Source organism: Canis lupus, chromosome 7, assembly GCF_048164855.1.
Source record: "Canis lupus baileyi chromosome 7, mCanLup2.hap1, whole genome shotgun sequence".
Lineage (NCBI taxonomy): Eukaryota > Metazoa > Chordata > Mammalia > Carnivora > Canidae > Canis > Canis lupus.
In genome coordinates this window covers 22350606-22369767 of record NC_132844.1, presented here as the reverse complement: position 1 = coordinate 22369767, position 19162 = coordinate 22350606, and the positions used below count along the sequence as shown (strand labels likewise).

Sequence of the window (19162 nt, the reverse complement as noted above, 5' to 3'; positions counted from 1 at the left end):
CCAATTACACTTTTTTTTGGCCCTGAGAAAGGAATGGGTAATTGGGAGGAAATCGCTGAATTGTCTTCAAATATGTGGCTCTTTATGAACAAGTTCTTCTTTTCCAAAGTCATTGATGGAGCTCAGAGTGTGAAAACTAGGAAATGATGAAAAGAAATAGACCTATGTGGCTTCCTGGCAGGGAGTGGGACAGGAGGAGAGGAGTGGCAGGGAAGCAGGTGCGGCCTGGCTGGCTGGCGGGGCCATTAGAGGCTGTCCAGGGAGATGGAGGAAGCCTGCTGCTTCCTTCCTTTGGTCCCAGGGGACTTGGTGACAGTTCTCCTCCAGCTAAGCCACCCAAGGCAGCTGATAAACCATGCCCATGCCCTCTGTTGTCAAGGAGGAAAACAGTGAGCTGCAAGGGAGCTGGTCAGGGGAGAGCGTCCTTAGGAAACGACATCTCTCCCCAATGTGTTATCACAGTCTTGGACCACTTTTCTGACCTCCGTAATCACCCGTTTATCTTATGACCACATGAGTCTCCTAACCGGTCTCCCTATATCTGTTCCCTTCCCATTTAAATCCATTCTTCATCCTACCCCCAGAGACTCAGGCAAACCATTCTATTCTTCAGCTTAAAATCCTACAATAGCTTCCTTTGCCTACAAAATGAAGGAATCTTCTCAGCAAAGCAGAGAAACCCCTAACTTATCTCCCTCCTGCTGGCTCCCCAACTGCATTTCTTATTGCTACTTCATCCTTGCTTCTTGCTTTCTGACACAGAACAGTCTGAAATTAGGGTGAGGGTTAGGGTTAGGGGTTAAGGGTTAGGGTTAGGGTTAGGGTTAGGGTTAGTCCCCAGAGGACTCCCCTTCTTTCTCCTGGAGAACTTTTATATTTCCTTCAAACCACCTCTCAAGGACTGGTCACTTGCACCAGGAAGGCTTTTCTCATCCCTTCACCTCTTTTCCCAAATGGAGTCCTCCACCTGTGCTTGCACGGGGGCTTGCCTCTTACAACCAGGTTATTCCTGAAGAATGAGCTTCTCCTCTGTACAGGGAGCACCTGGGGGAAGGCAAGAACTTTCTCTTTTTAAATTTTTTTTATTTTATTTTATCTGAGCACTGTTTTGCTCAGCACAAAGCAGAAAACCTGGGAAATAGTAAATGAAAATGGATTCATAAAGACAAACTTTTGGTTTATGGCTGTAGCTGTTATTTTCCAAGCCTAGCATTATTTGCAATTCTTCCTTTTAGGCAGACACTCTTGATTCCCTCACTGAAAATTAATAGCTACTATTCCTAATGCCTTCAGGCCAAGTTTGCTCTGTACTATAATTTCTCAACATTTCATAGCCAATTTCCCATTATTTGAAAATTCACAGTAATGTGTCTTTAAGTTTTCTTCTGTCTATGGTAAAGCAGCTATAAAATAATGTCAGAAAAGTTATTTGAAACGTAGAATAAGCAAAAGAAAATATAGGGTGTTCTTTCTGAACAGAGGTGAGCATGACCTTTTATTTTGGGGGCTATTTTAAAAGCATATTTCAGCAATAGTTAACTTGTAGATTTTTGTCTGGAAGAGATGTAAATGTCTTTGTTGTGATGAAAAAGATAACCCCACAAATTTTGAGTTTTGACCATGTCAGACATTAGCCAGTTTTGTATCTAACTTGGAAATTTGTTAAATAGCCTCTATATACCTAGCTTCTTAAATGATGTGGCACCCAAGAAATTCAGAAAATGTCTCCCACCCCTGGCCCCTAGATAAGTAACAACTGCAGCCTCTAGCCCTAGTCAGTTCCAAGAAAAACTGCAGAGCACTCCCTTAATGGAAAGTTCCATATCGGAATGAGGAACTAAGAGCTTGAGAAATTCCCCCACCCCTTCTGGAGGTCCTCTAGACCAGCCCATAAAAACCCAGCTGGAACCCACCTCGGGTTCCAAGTCCCTGCTCTGCTGTGTCAGGTATACTTGGACCCAAGCTCGAGCTTGCTAATAAACCCTTGTGTGCTTGCATCGGTGTTGGCTCCTTGATGGTTTCTTGGATTCGCAATCTTGGGCACAACAATGATCTTTGGACTGGTTTTAACATCTTACTGTTGACTTCATGAATTAATGAATTATATTAAACCTTTGACATATGTTTGTTTCCTATTTGCTGGAGGGTCATGATTTTACCCTTTTGAAAACTATTCTTTAACATACGTAGTAGAAAAGCACTTGTCTTTCTGGGAATAAAAAAATTTCATCCTGAGTCTCCTGTAACTGGCTGTTTTATGTCAGCCACACTGAAGAGTCTTAGTTTCTTTTTCTGCAAAATAGGGATGCTTGCTGCTAAGGATTGGTAAAGGATTAAATATCAGGTGAAATAAATTTGTAAGCTATAAAGTGAAATACAAATCATACATTATTACTTGCTATAGAGTTACTATTTATGTATCTTGACATTGAGTTTTTGTGTACTTTTGGCGCAGTGTGACTATATTTCAGTGACAATCCCAGGGAACCAAACAAAATTAGAAGAGTCAAAATTAGAAGAATAATTGAACACATTAATTTTCAATCACTGCTTAATTTTCTCATTTTTACCTTTTATAGACACAGGGGAAGCAATGTCTATTTTCATCATCATGGAAGTATAGGAGTTATTTAAATAAACTAATTAGAGTGAATAAACTTTTCCTGGTTGTTTGCTTTAGGTATAAATGTCTATGACACTGGGCTTGATGTTTATTTACTGGAAGATATCCTGAAAGCTTCATTTCTTATTAGGAATCAATTTGGTCTTTAGGACAACAGCTTTCAATTCCACAATGAGCCCTAGCAGCAGCCCTGGGAAGTGGAGAAGTGAGCAATTTTTTTTAAGATTTTATTTTTATTTATTTATGGAAGACACACACATAGAGAGAGAGAGGCAGAGACACAGGCAGAGGGAGAAGCAGGCTACACGCAGCGAGCCCGATGTGGGACTTGATCCTCCGTCTCCAGGATCACATCTTGAGCTGAAGGAGGCTCTAAACTGCTGAGCCAACCAGGCTGCCCCAATTTTTTGTTTTTAATGATTATGGTAAGATTTGGTCTGAAGTAAAGGTTTTGAGGCTCTATCTAAGACATTTGAAGAACAATGACCTTCAAGGATTTATGTTCAGGTGGAGAGAGACAGGACGTGAACTAATTTGTGACTATATAGGAGATGAGGCAGGATATTTAATGTAATTTTGTGAATAAACATTTTGCTTCTGTCTTTAAAAAAATCTAAAATGAAGAATGTAAAATGGATGGAGATAAATAACAACAAATAATGTGATAATTTTTGTTTTTTAAAATATATTACTAAGAATCTCAATTAAATGAAAATGTCTAATTTGTACAGTTAATCCTTTTATTTTTTCCAGTTTATTTTCTCTCATATTTAACATTTACCTTGCACAGTTGATAAATGGCTTAGATGAGTATCTTTCTTTCATTCTTTTTTACTTAGTACGTAATAAGTGATCAATAAGTGTAATCATTCATGTTGTTCTGACACCCCCCATGAATGTGAAAAACCAGAGTCACTGACACAAACTTATCCTCTAAGAATCTAGTAAGGGGGAGAGATTTATATTTTAGTCTATCAGCAAATCAAATTTGAGATGACTTGTCTATCATAAATAAAGACTTTATAGTTGTTATGTCAGTTGTTAGAAGTTTAACTTCTTAGTATTTCCCTTCAAATATAAAATATATGTAAAATAAATTTATAATATAAATATAAAATAGTAAATTTTATAGTAAATAAATAAAATATATGTAAAATAAATTTATAGTAAATAAATAATAAATTTTATTGAGCATTGTTGATATGTCAGGAATTGTGCTAGCTGTCAAGGCTATGAAGCCTAGTGTGTGCTTTGTAGGGTCTTATAGGAAGGGAGAAAGACATAAGCTTAAACCCCCATACTTTACTGTTGTAAGTACTGTATATAACAGAACTGGACACTGCCTCCTGGAAGCACGGAGGAACAAGTCATCCCACTTAAGGGTGATGTGGAGAGCAATTTAAGCAACACAGTGAGAATGACATAGGTTTTAAACTCTGCTTTTACTTATTTTTTGCAGAAGTGTTTGTTGTATCCATTCCTATGTACAGAGCACTATGCCTTTCTATTTCACTAATTGTTTATTGATATGTCTTAAGACATATATTCACATGTCAGTGGAGAGGAGGATTTGGCAAAAATATTAGCCTTTGAAGTCATGCAGGATGGGATTTTGAACAATTACTTGGTAATATTACATTTGGGGAAAATGTAATCCTTAAAGACTAGAAAACGTGAGGACACATGGATAAGCAAAAAATCCCCCAGAGCCCTTTAAATGAGTTTTAAGGTGTGCTAATTGCCCTTTTATTTTTATTTTTTAAAGCACTTGTTACTCCTGTTATTACTGTCTCAGGTCCTGAAAAATGGAGGCTCTTCAGGGGAGAAAAAAGCAGATAGATTTGATTTTTTTCCCCCTCTGTTTTGGCACTCTGAAGTCATAATATCAGATCATCTATTGGAATCCACTTAGTGAATATTTAGGGCTCTGATCTTCCTACAGTAATCCTAAACACACGAATGTTCTATATAGCAAGGATTTGATGTGGATTTTGAAGCTGGCAAGGGTGACAGAAATTTCAGCTTATCCGTGACAACAACAGAAGCTTCCTTCTTTTCCAGCTGGGATCTGCCACAACTGAAACTACCTGCTGTCCGTATTTGACTTTCTAGAAGCTATATATTAAGACCTGCGGCCAGATGATTCCAAACCAATAAGCTAATACCCCAGTCTTGTTTCTTGAGGTTTTCTGGTTGATTTATCTCAAAGATGTGACTGGAAACCTCCCACCTAAGACAGTTTTTTACTTTGGCTGCTAAGTGTTTTTAGTCTCACAGGAGAGCCTGAGATATAACCGATGAGCTTCTATTTCACTTGGTTAAAAAAAAATAATTAAGGAAGTCATACCATTGAAACATTGCTTTCTTCATTTTAATTTTACAAGCAAATCTCAAGTTTCTATAGAGTATTTACTCTCCGCATGTGAATAGGAAATACAAGTAATTTAGAAACCCCTTTAAACCCAAATTAGGATATTCTCAGCAGTTAAAAGGAAATCTTCCTGTGAGTGATTCAAGTCCTCAGGATGACTGGCAGGATAAGCAGGGAAATTTTCCATCAACATCAGAGATTATATTTTCTCTACCCAACGATGTGCTTTAAAATTTGTCAGTTGATTTTCAAAGTCACACAATATTCTGATTTTAAAATGTTGTGGGACATTAGTAGATACTCCTGCTGATGTATAAATAGAGATACTATGAACGTGAGAAGGAGATCACCTAGTGGAACATTTAGAAGCCAGCTTCTTTCATTACTTTAGAGATTCATATCACAGGACAAGAGTGTCCAGAGCTTCTGTGAAAAAAGACAAATGCATCCCACATTTTGGACACCCATCCATTGAAGTGACACACCCACAAAATTCATTCATATGGCTGCTTCCATTTTTACCTTCTCTAAGAAATAGAATTCACAGCAAGGATTTGGCGATATGTGTCTTGAGGGACAAGGTCAAAAACACCAAATTTTATTTCTAGTTGTGAACTGGTAAACCAGTATTTCCAATCAATTAACACTGGAATGATTTGATTCACACATGCAAGCTGAGTGAAAAATTGAGTGAGGTGAAAGTCTCCATGGAGTTAGATTTTTGCTATCTCCTACAAAGTCTAAAGGGACAGAAAAGTCATAACTCTGCTTTTAAGATAGGAAAAAAATGCTGATAACAAGAGAAGGCTGAAAATAAATGAGAAACAGCTAATGTAATAAAAGAGGAAAGGTACTAAGACACTCCCCTAACAAAGGAATTGGAAAATATTCCTAAGGAGATAAATGAAGAAAGCAAATAGGAAAAGATTTTTGTCTCTCCTCACAAGTGGTCTCTTTTGTTTCTGAAACAGATTGCTTAAAGAGAGACTGGGAATGAAGCTTCCACCTTACCGTTGGGTTTAGCAAACCTTTTATTTTATTTTTTTTTCTTAAAGATTTTATTTATTTATTCATGATAGACAGAGAGAGAGAGAGAGAGAGAGAGGCAGAGACACAGGCAGAGGGAGAAGCAGGCTCCATGCCGGGAACCCAATGGGGGACTTGATCCCAGGACCCCAGGATCGTGCCCTGGGCCAAAGGCAGGCACCAAACTGCTGAGCCATCCAGGGATCCCCCTTAGCAAACCTTTTAAAATCTCAAGAACATTTTTTAGAATATGTAGGGCCCAGAAAAGTGGTAAAAGGAGAAAAGCTGATTTTAATAAAAGATGTTGAAAGAAGAAAAAAAATATTTTTGGTGTAACTTCTAGAAAATAGAGTATAAATTAGAGAAGATTTCCAGGCCATAATTTCTGTGGTGCCCAGTCTGAAGCTTGAGTAAGCTCATCCTTGGGAAAGGGGGGGTGAGAAGGCACAGAGGGGATCCAACAGTGATGGACACACAGAGCACCAATGTGCATGAATTTGGGCAGACAGGATTTCCAGTCTCCTCACTGCCAGTCACCAGCTGTGGGGCCTCTGCTGGTTTGTTTAAACTCTTAGACCATATTGCCGATGCCTTTTAGAGGGAGAAATAACACTTCTCATTTGAAAAGTTTGTTGAAGATTAATTAATATGATGTTGAAAATGCCCTTAGCATAATGCCTAGGAAGCTCTCAACAAGTGGAAGATATTACTGTTAGCACTGTGTTTACTACGATTCTGACTGCAGAAAAGAAGGCACCTGTCCAAATGAAATCAAATCCTTGTCATTGCTTTAGTTGCATATTTGAAGTAAACTGTTTGTAAATATCTGATCAATGAAATATCACTAGAATCAGTTTAGATTTGGTATCTGTGGTGGCTGTGGATACATGAGAGAATTTGTGACAGATTGAAATTTTGCCTCACTTAACTAAACTTTTTGCAAATCCTTTGCTTTGGCTTGCTCACTGCATTGGGCTACTCACTAAAATAATTACGTACCCAACAAAAGAGCCTTTCAGTTCTTTCTGGCAGAGTATATCTTTTTCCTAGCTGTCCTTAGCTTTCTACACTGGGGAAGTTGCCTTGTTTAGCCACTTTATTGAAAAGACAGGGCTGTGGAGCCAACAGACTCAAACTCTGCTTGAGTCAGGTTCTTCCACTCTTAGATGGATTATCTTTAGCAAGTCATATTGCCTTTGGGATATCAACTTCCCAAATGTAAAATGGGAACACTAACACCAGTCTGCCCAGGTTGCCAGGGCGTGTTATATGTCGCCAGACGTGCCAGGATAAAATGTTATAATGTTTGTAAAGTGTGTAGAGGAGTAAGTGCTCGGCAAGTGCCAGCTTCCTCTCTGCTCTTCTTGATCCAGAAACAAAACCGCAACGAAAGCTTTACAAACTCAGACCAAGCAAATTCCCAGGGAATGATAACATTTCAGATGCTGTCCACACAAGTGGCTTAAGAGAGAGGTCATTGCTGCTTTCCCTCAAAAATTCATAATACTTGCTGGGCTTATGTGTAAGTATCTTCTCTGATAATAAGTCCCTGGTTCTCAGCATGAAAGGTGCTTAAAACTCAGTGAAGAATAATAGCAAATTGGGCCAGAAAGTCTCTGTTTTATTATGATTGAATTGGAGTAAGAACCAGATTATTTTATTAAATGCTACTTTCAGAAGGATAGGAAAATATAAATCCTAAAAGCAATTTATAGTTTTCACGGCACTTTTTTCTTGGCTCTTTTTAGTACACTTCATGGTGACAGTGAAAACACTGTTACTTGATTTTCAGTTGACAGGTTGGATATTTTTAAGTGTATCCACTGCTTTGAAGGAATGCTTGACCTAATTCAAAATTCTTTTTTTTTTTTTCCAGTAAATTCAACCTTTTGTGATTATCTTTAGTCATGAATCCTCCTTGAGACAATTCCTTAAAGATAAAATGTATCTTTACAGGCTTCATTTACTATACTCAGTTATCTATTTTTTTCTTTTTAGAATTATATCAATTAAAGCAAACAAAAATGTAATGATTTTGGAAAGTTAGGTCAGCTTTTTTTGTTCATGTTTTATTCTGTGTTTGTATTTTTAAGGAACCAGGTCACATTGTATTATATATGTATTATGTGACCTCCATAGCTCTGTTATTTTCAGATCTTCCGCTTAGATTATTGTACTAGACCACCAAACTATGACAAGCCAGAAAACATAATCAAATAAATGCTTTATTTTATGTTTATTTTTGTTTTTACATATATATATACGTAAAAACACATATATATATATATGTACACATATATACATATGTAAAAACAAAAATATGCCTATGATTGACAGAGGCCAGTATTTAACATTCTTTTTTAAGGGCTTTGTTCATTATTTGGGCTCCTTTTGATGACTTTAATGTTAATACCTTTGCACATAACAATCTACCAAAGTGAGATTTGGCCTAAAAATTTGTAGACCTCAGATTTCTAGTGCCTTCTTTTACATACTATGGGCATCAAACAACCCTATCCAAGGAGAACATTCAGAAGCACAGATTCTTTCAAAAGTTATCTTGGAGACAACTGGGTAATTGGCCAAATTTTCTATGGCAATACAGAATTTAATTGAAAACAGAAGAAAAGTGACCATTATTGATAATTTATGTGTTCAGATACTATAATCTGTGTTTTCACAAGCTTTAACTTAATTAAATTCTTTGCAAGTTTAGAAAATATCCAATTTTACATCTTAAAGGTCAGCAAGATCAGATCAATCTCTCAAGGCCACAAATTTAACAAGTGGGGAACCTGTGATATCAATTCAGATTTGTGTGATGTTATAGCTCATGGTTCTTTTTTTTTACATTCATTTCATGAAAGGTGGAAGATGAAGACACTGCTTTTAAACTGTTTTTATGCTTTTGCAATGTATAAAAGAGTTTTGGTGAACTTGTACTACCGCTAACATTTTACATGCTTTTCTACGTATGTATGCATTTACTCATTCTTTAAACAAATATTTATTGAGTGCTTACTATATTTCAAGAACTGTTTCACAATCTGGATTTAGGTAAACAACACAGACAAAAATTCCTGATCTCATGGCACTTATGTTTTACTGTGAGTGTATATGCCAATGTTATATCAAAGATTTAGTTTCTACTCCCATATGCCTACTTTCCCTCTTAGGACTTTCAACTTTTGGGTGATACATAGCTTCCTAGAATAAAAACTGCAAGCCCAGCATGCCTTGCAGTTGAATATGGCTCAGAGAGGAAGTGGAAGTCTAGTCTACTCTGACTGCTTCCAAGAAATTTCTGTCAAAAGTAACTGTTGAGTCCCACTGCCACCATTCTTCCTTCCTCCTTCCTGCTGCTTGGAACTTGGGTATATTGGCTAGGACTCCATCCTGGAAAATGAGGAAAAGGCCACACTATAAGGATAACAGAGCAGAAATCTGGAAGTATCTTGACACCCCCCCTCCCGCCCAATGATGGAGAAGTTTCCAAGACAGATTAGGATTGCTTACATCTGTATTGCTTAGAAAAAGAGAAATTAATTTCTATCTTATTTGGATCCCTGTTACTAGCAGCTGAACTTAATCCATATTAAAGCATTTATGTTTAAATGTGCAGTTGATTTAGTTGTTTTTTTTCTTGGCCATTATGTATTTATGTCTTCCCCCTTTGTCAGCACTACCCTACTTCCACCCCAATCTCTATACCCATGCAGAGTTTTCTTAAGGAAACATCATTTGAGCTTCTAGATCCAACTGTGCCTGAATTTACTCTCTAGATTTTTCAATTACAAGAGAATGCTTTCCCCTTTTCACTTAAACTTGTTCCAGTTTGCTAGGTAAATAGTTTTGACTGAACAGTATGCATATATGTATTTATTAATGCATGCATTTATCACTTACTTTGTTATAATCATGTTATGTTTATAAATGTGTTATAAACATAGATCAGAGCTTGATTAATGTGTAAACATGCTTTTTAGAAATTTCCCCTAGTACTCCCATTTTTACAGTTGAAATATCAGAACCACAAAAAGGCTAAATAATTTGCCTCAAGTCTCAGTAAAAACTCATGATTCCTTAAGATCTGGTCAATTGAAAGATGCATCTATTTCTTTGAAGTTGTCTTACCTACTGCACATCTAAAATTCCAATGCTATAATACAAGTTATATTTTCACTTTTATTAGTTGTACTAGTATAGTTATTCTTGAGAGAAAAAAGAGTTCTGTATATGTGAAGATAAAAAGAATTATGAATAACACCCCTCCCCCATTCTTTAAAGTTTTATTGAACAGTAGAAAAGTGTAAGGATGAAATATGTCATGGAGTTCAGTTTCTTCCCAGTGCAGAACTGATTTCTTGAAAATCCTTCCTAATATGTTCTTCGGTCTGAGTTTAAAAGTCCCAAATGCTGAGGATTTTATCAATTCTCTTTGAAGATTGTATCTCACATAGTAGATTGGAGCATACCAAACAGTTCTAAAACCCAAGGTAAGCTTGTTTATTGCTGTCACTGGTGAGATTTGGCTGCTCAAACACAGTCCCCTCCTTTTTTCAGTAATGTCCTCAGTGATTCTGGGGTCTTGCTCTTGTCTTTGAACATTCTGTAGGCTGCATATTTGTATAGTCTAAGTCCTTTTTTCCGTAGTAAACCCATTCTACTTGTACTGAATTCTGAACCCTTTCCAAATAATTGTGAAATATAACATAGTGAAAATTATTTCACATTTTAGGGGTAAAAACATTTAGGTTTCTTTGTATAAGTATGAATTTGACATAGAAGATCTAATTCAACTAATTATCATTGCCATTTACCTAACATATATAGGTTTAAATGTGTAGTTTTAAAATGTTGCATTCAAATCAGTAAATTGAAATGTTTTCTCTTCCCAGTGTTCCAGTTGAATAAAACTATTTTTCTATTCTCCTTGTGAAGGCCTAAAATTAATTTTCTGGTCAATAGTCATTTATTAAAGGTTTTGAATAGCTCCCCATTCCACTAAAATTTAACTCAGACTCCTTACTATGAACTCTGAGGTCCAAATTGACATAGACTTGCTGACCTTTCCAACCTTCCCTCCTTCTCTCAGCGACTAGCCAGCTACCTCTAAGCTTAAATACATGACCATTTTCTTCTTCTAGTCTTACCAACTACCTCTTTCTCCAAGTCCGTTTCATTCTTTTTTATTCACCCTCCTCATTTCCTACTTACCTCTATCTGTCATTGCTAATATCACTTTCTATTTCTGTTAGTCGATTGTAAGTCACTTGTTATAGGAGCAGTAATTGCATACTGACTTCCATGTACCATTTTTTGTTTTGTTTTTCTTTGCTTTTGTTTCTTTACACCACTGTATTTCTTCTCTATCATACACTGCTGACCTCACAATATGTGTTCTAATATTCAATAAATGAGTAAACATATAAAAAGTGTATAAGCTTGGAGTAGGAGAAAATAATTATTTTGAAAAAGATCCAGGTCATATATAATTTAATTCTATTATGACAGTTGATTATTCTAACAGTTGATTATGGATTCGAAGAATCATAAAATGTTATTGTTAAAAAGAAATGAAGCTGCCTAGTTTAATACCTTACTTTCTAGATGAGGAAGCTGAGATTCAGAAGAAGAAATAACTTGTCAAAGGTCATATAACTAATGACTAGCAGGGATCCCTAGGTGGCGCAGCGGTTTGGCGCCTGCCTTCGGCCTAGGGCGCGGTCCTGGAGACCCGGGATCGAATCCCACATCGGGCTCCCAGTGCATGGAGCCTGCTTCTCCCTCTGCCTGTGTCTCTGCCTCTCTCTCTCTCTCTGTGACTATCATAAATAAATAAAAATTAAAAAAAAAAAAAACTAATGACTAGCAGATTTAAGTTTAAATCTTGGATTTCCTGGGTGTTTTTGAAAATGAGTATGTCTTACTATACTTGTTTTTGAATCCTTAATATTTGTCATTGTGTTCCCCTTGCACTAAAAGAATTATTATAGAATTAACAAGAATCATTGATACCCTCCCCACCCCAGCTTTTCTTTATTATGCTTTGTACTCAAAGGAGAATGTGACAATATACAGATCATTTTTATTAAATACCATTTGCTTACAATACTTTTTTTTTTTCTCACAATAGGGATCTGGTTGGATTTCTAAAATTGTTTTAGGTGCTGAAAGAGCTCTGGGTTGTTATATGCTACCCCTAGACCTCTCTCCATGCCTTATACTCCTACCTCCCTTAGCCTTGCTGTAGCTCCATTAATCAAACTGAAGAAGGAAATGAACCAAAAAAAGGGCCAGGGAAGCTTTGTGCATCTCTGAATGAAATGAAGCATTTCAGGTATAGCAAGTAAAAGAAGTGGCAGTGCTGTAGGCTGTATACTGTCTGGGAACTGCTTGTAAGGGATATGTAACATTTTGTGTTGTAGACAACTTATGACACCATTTAGAGTTTAAAACCACTTTCAACCAGGGAGAGTAACTTGTAAAATAAATAAAGTGATTGGATTTATTCTGTAAGGAGGGCTAAGGGAAAATTGGAGGGAGAATTGGGATTGTACGCCTAAGGACACAGAACCCTATCCTTTTTGATCCCTTTTGTTGATTTAAAAGTTGTATATAAGATGTATAAATATTAAAATGTCTAGAGATGTTTAATGGCTTTTAAGGTAACTTTTAATAAGGTACATTCTAGTTTTATTTGATCACCAGTTAGGGAAGCCACTCTTGCTGAACCATTAGGACACAGACTAATAAAATAAAATACAAAGCTTCTTGGTAGATGTAGCAATATTGTAAAGCTTGATGAGAGTGAAAAGAGTCTAAATTAAGCAATAACAATTGGGAAGCAGGATATTTCCTGGGGATTAATGACAGCTTGGGTGCAGCTGATGGACCATGGCTAGTCTGTGGGCCATTAACCTCAGTTGATCATTAATTCCCAAGAAATACCTGATGGTGAGGTCATTACTATAATTATCACCTTAAAGAGGGAGAAGGATGGGAGATTCCAGAGTGGTGAATTTAAAAGAATGATGATGATTATTTCATATAAAGCACAGTGCCTTACAGGCCAAAGGACTGTAAGATTCTTTGAGTCATTTCTTGGTTGTCAGTTTTGTTTGTAAATGGAAAGAAACAGAAATTGCTCCTCTTTTTAGAGAGGATTGCACAGAAGAGGAGGACAAAGATGCTTGTTAGAAATACACGGTAAAGGATGTGACTTTTTCTCAAACTAGCTTTTGAAAAATGACTGGTGAAGCATTGAGAGCATTTCTGGTAATGCAAGATTTCCAGCAATGCTGGAGTTAGGTAGTGTTTAGGGTGTGATACTTATATTGCCTCATTTGAATTGGATTTATTTGACTCTAAAAATGGTGAAGATGTTGAAGGGGACTAGCTGAGAAATGAAAGACCTGGCTTCACAGTGTGATTTGGGGTACTTACATTTTCTAGATTTTAGTTTCTTCATCCATAAAAATGAAGGGGTAGGTCTAGGGATCTCCAAAGACCAATCTAGCTTTCAGAAGTCTCTGATATGTTTTTAAGGAGCCAAAGGTCTTCCTGGAATAAGGCCTATAGAACTTTGAAATAATGAAGTAAACCACTGGGAAAGGAACCCATGAACTCCTAGAGGAATAAGCAGCTTTATGTGGGTGGGAGTGAAGCTGCCTAATTTAAATTATTGATGGTATTTATTTGTTTTTGAGATTGACTCATTCCAGGTTTCAGGCTTCTAACAAAGAAAAATTATTTAAATGGAAATTTCCTACTGTTTTAATTGAAAATTGAATTTGAAAAAAATCCTACAGGCAGCTGGTTCCCTGCTCTCCTGTTGTGCGATCCAGTAGTGCCAGAGGGCAGCTTTACTGGTGGTAATATTTCAAAGCCAAAGACTTCCATACATAATGGAATTAGAATTGGGAGATTAAAGCTTAGACACAGGGGGTGGAATAAACCTACATAGGTTGCCATTGACTCACTGCCTTGCCCTTAAAATTCTGCTCATTTCCATTCTCTCATCCACAAGAACCTTCTGACATGTTCATTAATCCAAAAATCTGTTCTTTTAACATTTATTAAACACTTTCTGTTTGTGTCTGTTTGTGCTATGTGTCGAGGAGCTAAAGGTATATAAGAATAGCTCCTGACCTCTTAGGGATGACAATTTGATAAGGATTAATGTGATTAAAAGAAAGAAAGAAATATATTAGGTCTTTTTTTAAATACACAAAAGACCCCACCAAAAAGGAGAATTATAGACCAATATTCCTGATGAACACAGATGCAAAAATTCTCAACAAGATACTAGCCAATAGGATCCAACAATACATTAAGAAGATTATTCACCATGACAAAGTGGAATTTATCCCCAGGATGCAAGGTTGGTTCAACACTCGTAAAATAATCAATGTGATAGATCATATCAACAACAGAAAAAACAAGAACCATATAATCCTCTCAATAGATGCAGAGAAAGCATTTGACAAGATACAGCATCCATCCCTGATCAAAACTCTTCATAGTGTAGGGATAGACGGGACATTACTCAGCATCTTAAAAGCCATCTACAAAAAGCCCACAGCAAATCTCATTCTCAATGGAGAAACACTGGGAGCCTTTCCCCTAAGATCAAGAACACAACAGCGATGTCCACACTCACCACTGCTATTCAACATAGTACTAGAAGTCCTAGCCTCAGCAATCAGGCAACAAAAAGAAATAAAAAGGCATTCAAATTGACAAAGAAGTCAAACTCTCCCTCTTTGCAGATGACATGATATTGTACATAGAAAACCCAAAAGACTCCACCCCAAGATTGCTAGAACTCATACAGCAATTCAGCAGTGTGGCCAGATACAAAATCAAAGCCCAGAAATCAGTGGTATTTCTATACACTAACAATGAGTCTGAAGAAAGAGAAATTAAGGAGTCAATCCCATTTACAATTGCACCCAAAAGCATAAGATACCTAGGAATAAACCTAACCAAAGAGGTAAAAGATCTATACCCTAAAAACCACAGAACACTTCTGAAAGAAATTGAGGAAGACAAAAATACTCCATGCTCATGGATTGGAAGAATTAGTATTGTGAAGATGTGTATGCTACCCAAGGCAATTTGCACATTCAATGCAATCCCTATCAAAATACCATGGGCTTTCTTCAGAGAGTTGGAACAAAAAATCTTAAGATTTGTGTGGAATCAGAAAAGACCCCAAATAACCAGGGGAATATTGAAAAAGAAAACCAAAGCCGGGGGGCATCATAATACTAGATTTCAAGTTGTACTACAAAGCTGTGATCATCAAGACAGTGTGGTACTGGCACAAAAACAGACACATAGAGAACCTGGAAATGGGCACTCAACTCTGTGGTCAACTCATATTTGACAAAGCAGGAAAGAATATCCACTGGAAAAAGGACAGTCTCTTCAATAAATGGTGCTGGGAAAATTAGACAGCCACGTGCAGAAGAATGAAACTAGACCATTCTCTTACACCAGACACAAAGATAAACTCCAAATGGATGAAAGAACTAAATGTGAGACAAGAATCCATCAAAATCCTAGAGGAGAACACAGGCAACACCCTTTTTGAACTTGGTCACAGCAACTTCTTGCAAGATACACCTATGGAGGCAGGGAAACAAAAGCAGAAATGAACTATTGGGGCTTAATCAAGATAAGAAGCTTCTACACAGGGGATCCCTGGGTGGCTCAGCAGTTTAGCTCCTGCCTTTGGCCCAGGGTGTGATCCTGGAGTCCCGGGATCAAGTCCCACATCGTGCTCCCCGCATGGAGCCTGCTTCTCCCTCTGCCTGTGTCTCTGCCTCTCTCTCTCTCTTTATCATGAATAAATAAATAAAATCTTAAAAAAAAAAAGAAGAAGCTTCTGCACAGCAAAAGAAACAGTCAACAAAACTAAAAGACAACCTACAGAATGGGAGAAGATATTTGCAAATGACATAGTAGATAAAGGACTAGTATCCAAGATCTATAAAGAACTTATTAAACTCAACATCCAAGAAAGAAACAATCCAGTGATGAAATGGGCAGAAGACATGAACAGAAATTTCTCCGAAGAAGACATAGACATGGCCAGCAAGCACATGAGAAAATGCTCTGCATCATTTGCCATCAAGGAAATACAAATCAAAACTACAATGAGATACCATCTTACTCCAGTGAGAATGGTGAAAATTAACAAGACAGGAAGCAACAAATGTTGGAAAGGATGTGGAGAAAGAGGAACCCTGTTGCACTGTTAGTGGGAATGTGAACTGGTGCAGCCACTCTGGAAAACTGTGTGGAGGTTCCTCAAAGAATGAAAAATAGGACTACTCTATGACCCAGCAATTGCAGTGCTGGGGATTTACCCCAAAGATACAGATGCAGTGAAACGCCGGGACACCTGCACCCCGATGTTTATAGCCAAACTGTGGAAGGAACCTCAGTGTCCATCGACAGATGAATGGATAAAGAAGAGTGGTATACAATGGAATATTACTCAGCCATTAGAAATGACGAATACCCACCATTTGCTTTGATGTGGATGGAACTGGAGGGTATTATGCTGAGTGAAATAAGTCAATGGGAGAAGGACAATCATTGTATGGTTTCACTCATATGAGAAATATAAGAAATAGTGAAAGGGATTATAGGGGAAAGGAGAGAAAATCAGTGGGAAAAATTAGAGAGGGTGACAAAACATGAGAGACTCCTAACTCTGGGAAGTGAACAAGGGGTAGTGGAAGAGGAGGTGGGTGGGGGGATGGAGTGACTGGGTGATGGGCACTGAGGGGATGAGCACTTGATGGGATGAGCACTGGGTGTTATATGTTGGCAAATCAAACTTCAATAAAACATATATTTTTTTATTAGATAGATAGATAGATAGATAGATAGATAGATAGATAAATACACAAAAGAAGATGTGGTCTGTTCTTCCTAGAGATATCATGGAGCTCAGGCAAGATATCACAGAAAAACTTCTATTTGAATCTTAAAGAATAAATAGAGATTATTCAGTGACTCCAATGGACATGATTTTTTCCACAAAAACACAAAAGATGTAGACATATGCAGAATTGACAAGTAATTCAAGATGACTGGAACAGAAGGAAGATGACTAGATATGAATCTAAAAGGGCAAGGAGTTTCAGATTATGAAAGGCGTTTTGTATATTATAATCATAGGCTTAGACTTTATCCTTTAAGGTAAGGGTAGAATGGTTATATATTATACATGTGATTTATATGTGATACGTACGTAGCAAAAGGAAGTATTATTGCTAATTATACCAGAACTAGTATAACACATAGTAAGCTAGCCATAAGGAATAAAAGAATTTTAATCAGGAACATGTTGAAATTAGACTTGCATTTGAAAAAGATCACCCTGGAAGCTGAGTAGAGAATGGATGGAAGTTGTACTTATAGAAAGCACTAGAACAAGAGGCTGGTCTAACCTGAGTAGCAGTGCACATAGGAGAAAGAAGAGAAGATGTGAACAATATTTAACAAATGGAAAATGAAAGATGAAACAATAGCTTGAATATGTAAGGGTGTTTGGATAACTAGATAGTGCTACTAGACAACATGGAAAAGAGAGGAGAAGGAATGGAAACAGGAATGAAATTATAGACAGAATTTTTGTGCTCCCTTAAAGTCATATGTTGAAACAAAATCCCTAATGTGATGGTCAGGCCTTTGGAAGTGATTATGTCATGAGGATGGAGCCCTTATGAATGAGTTTAGTGCCTTTACAAGAGACTCCCTCTCTACGTTTGTTCTCCTCAGAGAAATGTCTCTCCTCATTTGTCATGTGAGGACACAACAAGCAGGTGACTATAAATCAGGAAGTGAACCCTCACTGGAAACTGAATCTGTCAGAGCTTTGATCTTGGGATTCCCAGCTTCCAGAACTAGGAGAAGTAAGTGTTTGTTGTTTCAACTGCCCAACCATAGTATTTTTGTTATAGCAGCCTGAATGAACTAAAACAAGTAGGGAGGGAGCAAAGACAAAAGTAATAAATTTGGTTCTGGCCATGTTGTTTCTCAGATTCAAGCGACTGAGAGATATGTACATGGAGATATTTAGTAGGTGGTTGGACATACGGGCCTGAGTTTAAGGGAGATATCTAAGCTAAGTTAGAAATAAAGTATGTGAAACAATGTGGTTGAAATTTGGGAGATTTTACAGAATGAGAAAGGGAGTGGAGTACAGAATCCTTAAGGATGCCTATGTTTGGAGGGTGGCCAGGAGAAGAATCCTCCCCCTTTCTACCATCGCCAAAACTGAAAAAGAGTGTCCAGGGAGGAAATAGTAACAGAGAAGCAGCAGAGAGCTTAGAGGAATAAGGGTACAAATGGCAGGAGAGCAAGAATGTGAACTATACAAAGTGTGAAAAGTGTTCACTGCTTTTGGGAGTTGGGGTTACTTGTGACATTAATATGTAGTAGGTATAAAATAGCAGTGGGTCAAGAAATTGCTTAGTCCACCCTGTTGGTTAATAACAAGGTTATAACTCAAACCGAATGTTTCTAATTCCAAATCCAATGCTTTTCCTGTTGTTCCAGTTTTTTTTTTTCTCCTTAGTTTATCCTTGCTGCTTGTGTCACACACAGGATATTCTGTGTGCCATGGATAAATTCTCATGACCCAGTGAAACCACTGAGTCATAGAATAAACTCTTACCTCTCTTGCTCTTGGATGCTTTGGCTCTGTTTACTGTACCAGATATTGAAGTTTCTTTTTCTTTGTATTTATACCTGCTAGATTAAACCTTCCGGCAGGACTCAGTGCCTAGATGAACCAAGCTGGGGCTTGCCTTTATTTTGAACACCAAGCATATCTCCTAGGAGGATAAACTGTCTCCACCTGTCTCACTTTGTGAATTCATTCAATATTTTTGAGTACTTATTGTATGGTTGATACTGTTCTAAGTGCTAAGTAATACAAAGCAGGCATGGTTCTTGAATTCAAGGAATATATAATCTCATTTCCCATTTGAGAATTGTTTTCTGCTCTTTTGTTGCTATAGTCCCGGAATGTCTAGGCCAAACCAACTCCTGAATACAGCATTTACCTTATAATTAGGAATTAGAATTTGGAAAAATCTAATAAAATAGCATTATCTAAA

The 19162-nt window shown here is 37.2% G+C and overlaps 1 long non-coding RNA gene across 3 annotated transcripts in view; it reads left to right on the top strand.

The window, feature by feature from the left end:
- LOC140636249 (uncharacterized) overlaps nucleotides 1-19162 on the top strand; it is a 146032-nt gene that overhangs the window by 102867 nt on the left and 24003 nt on the right. The gene's annotated exons all lie outside the window — the stretch shown is intronic.